The 5,509-nt window shown below is 41.9% G+C and overlaps 1 pseudogene; it reads left to right on the top strand.

Annotated features, from left to right (window-relative positions):
* Positions 1-4,039: 4,039 nt before the first annotated feature.
* Positions 4,040-4,617, top strand: LOC121432498 (annotated as a pseudogene).
* The last annotated feature ends 892 nt before the right edge of the window (positions 4,618-5,509 follow it).

Here is a 5,509-nt window from a genome sequence, read left to right as displayed (position 1 = left end):
GAATTCTTGCCTTGGCGCCTGCCCATCACCTCCTGTCGATGCTATCTAATGGGTCTTTTAAAACAGGATCGGGTTTCCCTGGCCAGTGGCCCCACTTATAAAATGCGCTCGCTCTGTTTCCTGTCTCCCGCTGTGGGCCAAGATCCCTCGCACCACTCAGAAGGGACTTCAGGACCAGGACCAGGCTCCCCATTTGCCAGGGACCTTGCCAACAAAAGGCCTACCACTCTGCAGACCAACCACCAAAACAGAGAAACTCCCACTGCCCTTTGCCCCGAGCTCCCGACCCAGCTCCCAAACAGGCTAAACTGGCTGATCCCGCAGCCCCGCTGAAGGGGGGGAGAGTGAAGGAGGCCCCTGTGCACAAGCAGGGATGGGCCATGGAGAGAGAGGTCCCAGCAGTGGAGGAGCAGCCCCAGCAGAGTGTACCAGTCCTCACAGACTAACCGGGAGTCAAGGGGGTCCAGGAATGCCCCTGTTCCGTTTGCTGTGTCCCGCTGCAGGCCAAGAACACTCTCCCCACTCAGGAGCGTCTTCAGGGACATGACCAGGTTTCCCATTCGCCCGTGGACCTCGCCAATAAAAGGCCTACCACTCTTCAGGCCAGACCCCAAAAAACCTACTTGATTTAATTGTAGTGGGGCGATCTGCTCTCAATGTGGGCTTCACTGTTTCATGCTTGGACTATTCCGCATCCACATCTGCCGTGTCTGTGCACTGGTGTCTGCCGCTTGCACCTCTGAGTTCTTTATATTTTCTGGAGATCAGACCTTTGTCAGTTGCAGGGTTGGTGAAGATCTTCTCCCAGTCAGTGGGTTGCCTTTTTGTCTTAGTGACAGTGTCCATTGCTTTACAGAAGCTCCTCAGTTTCAGGAGGTCCCATTTATTCAATGTTGCCCTTAATGTCTGTGCTGCTGGGGTTATATGTAGGAAGTGGTCTCCTGTGTCCATGTGTTGTAGAGTACTTCCCACTTTCTTCTATCAGGTTCAGTGTGTTCAGACTGATATTGAGGCCTTTAATCCATTTGGATTTGATGGAGAGACAAGTGAGAAGGGGAGGATTGGGAGAGCTTGGGGGAATGGGATGTTTGTGATAATGGAAGGATGGTTATGGGAGCAGGGAAGTATATACCTTAATTAAGGGAGCCCTTTTAGGGTTGGCAAGAGCCTTGACTCTAGAGGGATTCCCAGGGGTCCAGAGAGATGTACCCAACGAGGTCCTTGTGCAGCTGAGGAGAGAGAGCCTGAAATGGATCCATCCTATAGCCATACTAATGAATATCTTGCATATCACCATAGAAACTTCAACTGGCGATGGATGGAGATAGAGACAGAGACCTACATTGGAGCAATGGACTGGGCTTCCAAGGTCCAAATGAGGAACAGAAAGAGGGATTACATGAGCAAGGAAGTCAAGACCGTGAGGGGGGCAGCCACCCACTGAGACTGTGGGGCTGATCTATTGGGAGCTCCCCAAGGCCAGCTGGACTGGGACTGAAAAAGCATGGGATAAAACTGGACTCTCTGAATATGGTAGACAATGAGGGCTGCTGAGCAGCCAAGGACAATTGCACTGAGTTTAATCCTACTGCAGGTACTGGCTTTGTGGGAGCCTAGCCTGTTTGGATGCTCATCTTCCTAGACCTGGATGGAGGATGGAGGACCTTTAAGTTACCTGCCCATTTGGGTGTGGCCACTTGTATTATAAATGCCTATGTAAAGCACACAGTTGCTCTCTCTTCTAGCTACAGAATCTGATTGCTGTTTCCCATTTGAGAAGAGGACTGTGCTCTGTGAGTCTACCCCTAAATAACTGACCCTTTATTATACTCAGTTCTGAGCTAGTGTGGGGCTTCTTTTTAGTGTCCATCTTTATCTGATGCCCACATGGATCCATAACTCCACACCTACTATATGGCCTGGCTCAAAGGCCTAACTGGTCCACACCCCAGAAAATCTCCCATCCCTGCCCAATTGGCTTGCTTTTACCTACTTATTATTATTATGATTATTATTATTATTAGTAGTAGTAGTAGTAGTAGTAGTAGTAGTAGTAGTAGTAGTAAAACCCTCACCACACCAGAACCGACTGTGCCCCATGACTTGAAAATTTTTCAAGCTTGCACACATTTCATACTCCTACCACCACTACCAAACTCCCTGCAGAGCTTCAGGTTTGTGCTCTGTGCTCCTGAGTTCTGAGCTTATTGTTCCACTTATAGAATTGATTTAATTGCTTTTAATTTGTCAAGCAAAAAAACATTTCTCAGTATTTAACCAGCAACTAGGCAGGTAACTAAATCATCTCAGATCATTCATAATAAAGATTGTTACACCTACAAAAATTTACTGGATCTCATAACAGGAAAATATTTACCACTGAGTATTTCAGTAACTTTATGGCTAATACTATAGATTTTATTTTGCAAGGCTTATATGGTTATTGTGATACATGCATTTATTAGACTGGGGCTCAGTTTTTTCTTCATATTATATACTTAAGCTAATGGTTTATTGACAGAGCCAAGAATGAGGCACTTTTAGAACTGATACAGTTTCTATAGCCTAATAATTAATAGCTTGGTAACAGCATTAGTACCATGGAAAATCAAAAGTTACATGAAAAATTGATATTATTACAATGGTAACATAATTTTGACAGACAAAATTGAATCTATGTCAAAGGATATTGAGAGATTATCTGAAAGAATTCATACTATTGAATATAACAATCAGAATTTGTTACAATGTTATGATAGGTTAGCAGATAGACTATCTTTCCAGTAAGGCAATCTGCACACTATCCAAATAATGTTCAAGGATGATATGTTATCTTTAAAAGAAAAATTTCAGACCTTGAAATCACATATAAGAAATGAGGACCAGAGCTAGGTGCCTCAATGAAATCACTAGAAATATGTATAGGCCAGGAGAGTCAGACTTTACAAAAGACAGCAGTAGAAAGATTTGAAACAATGAGAACGTTATTGGAGCCAAGGAGCAGGAAAAGAAGGAACAAGGGCAAGATTTAATATCACCAGTAGCTGTCAGATATGTCTTACCCAGGGTTTTAGCTTCTTTTTCTGTAATCTACTCTGACAAAGTATAAAGTTCTAAAGACACAAAAGGATCCAAAGAAGGCAAATGGATACCTATAGGAAAGAATGATGTAAAAGAAATTAAGCAAGCCATAGTAACTTATGGTTTGCATTCCACATTTGTTGGGAAGATGGTCAAGACATGGTCTTCTAGCATTAATGCCATGCAACATGACTGGTTTTGTTAGTTTCAGCAGTCTTGTATGATGGTCCTCAATTGATGGTTGAATGATATTTCAAAAACGAGGCAAAAGTTTCAGGGCAACGGGGAAAAGCAAAAGAACTCAAGACTTCCCAAGATCAAATTCTTGATAGGGGCACGTATGCTGACCCACAGGTTCAAGCTCCTTACACTGAACAAATTTTGTCACTATGCCATAAATCAGCCTTAAATGCTTAGGACAGATTTCAATAACAATGAAAACAAATTGAATCATTTACCAGCATTAAACAGGGCCAGAGAGAACCCTTTAGTGACTTTTTACAAAGATTAACTATGCTGTACAAAAAGGAGTAACAGACCCAGATGCTAAATGAGTAGTTATTGAATCTCAGAATCTGATAATGCCAACTTCGAATGCCAAATGATACTTGGACCTTTAGAAGTTAGATCAGCACCAAAGGTTGAATATATCCTGCATACATTTAATTATAATAAAGTATCTTGGGCGGCCTCACCACCCCTCACATGCACGCACGCTCCTTCTCTGTCCTCGAACCCTTCTTCTGACACTTTCCTCCTCTCCTGGCCTGAGGGAGCCGCTCTCTGCGAGGTGCATTCTGGGCATCGAGGAGATCGAGCCGGCAGTAGCTGCTGTTGCCTTAGGGGAGCGAGAAGAGGCCCCAACCTGGCAGAAGACTCTGGATAGGCGTCAACTCACCAGCCGCTGCCGCCAGTGAGGCCCGCCCACCCGTTTGCCTGGCCCCCAGCCCCATTCACCATGGAGCCTGCTTCTGCAAAGGGGTACAATCGAAGGGACTACGTATTCATTGAATTTTGTGTTGAAGACAGTAAAGTTATTAATGTAAATTTTGAAAAATCCAAACTTTCTTTCAGTTGTCTTGGAGGAAGTGATCATTTTAAGCATTTAAATGAAATTGATCTTTTTAACTGTATTGATCCAAATGACTCCAAGCATAAAAGAACGGACAGATCAATTTTATGTTGTTTGCAGAAAGGAGAATCTGGCCAATCGTAACCTAGGTTAACAAAGGAGAGGGCAAAGCTTAACAGGCTTAGTGTGGACTTGAACAATTGGAAAGACTGGGAGGATGATTCAGATGAGGAGATGTCCAATTTTGACCATTTTTCTGAGATGATGGATTACATGGGTGTCGATGAGGATGTAGATTTACCAGAAGTAGATGGAGCAGATGATGATTCACAAGACAGTGATGATGAAAAAATGCCAGAACTGGAGTAAGGAATGTTGTCATCACCTGGATTTTGAGAAAGAAAAATAACTTCTGCAAAATTGCATAATTGAGAAAATTCCTGAGTTGATAGCTCTAAAGGCAGATGCTGTATTTGCCTCCTTTAACCCATTTTTCAACCTGTTTTTTTTTTTAATTTTTTAAAGGCTTCACTAAGGGTTAATAATGTACCATTTTATGGGCCAATTTAAGTCAGGTAAGGCAATATCCTTATGCATGAACATTTCCCTGGATTCCATGAAGCAGTTAAGATCCTAGACAACAGATAAAACAGCTCTGATGAATAAACACATTTCACCCAAGTCTTCTTTCTTCATAACACAGCTACTTACTTATAACTTAGGAAGCTCTCAGTTTAGGAAAAGATCCCTAGTTTAGATCCCAGACCATGAACTTGAAGGGGGCAGAAAAAATTGGCTGATTCTTAAACTGATACCCTGCCATTCTTTCAGTGTACCTTTCAGAATTATTCCATTAAAGTTTATTTTTTCAAAAATGTACTTTATATTATTGTATGTGATCACTTGTCAGTGTTCAGGTGTGTTTTAGCTAAAACTAGTGAATGCCCTAACTTAGATGGTTTTTGAAGCCTATACATTTGGTATTATTTGGCCCTTAAGCTCTTTAACATCTCTAAGCATGGTGGACAAAGAAAGAAAGCTGTACATTGTTGCTTGAGAGTCTGTACATTTTAGATCAGATTTGTATTTGCACTGTCAGTATGGCAAATGAGTGGAAAATGTTAATACACTATTGGATTTTTTTTTTTATTTCCTGTTTTGATTTCAGCTTATGTCCTGGCTGGAAAACCTCAATTTATGTTCATGACAGTGGGAATTTATTTTAATGTTTCATTCTTTCAAATAAACTGTTGGACGATTTAAAAAAAAAAGTATCTTGGGTAGGAGAAAAAAAATTCCAAAGGTATGAGATGTTGTAATAGGAGTGGCTAAGGCCATATTTTACTAATTTTGCAG

This window comes from Microtus oregoni, unplaced genomic scaffold, assembly GCF_018167655.1.
Source record: "Microtus oregoni isolate MIOR12 unplaced genomic scaffold, Mior012 000034F_ref0000314, whole genome shotgun sequence".
NCBI lineage: Eukaryota > Metazoa > Chordata > Mammalia > Rodentia > Cricetidae > Microtus > Microtus oregoni.
The sequence above is the reverse complement of the archived record's forward strand: the minus strand, read 5'-3'. Positions and strand labels throughout refer to the sequence as shown.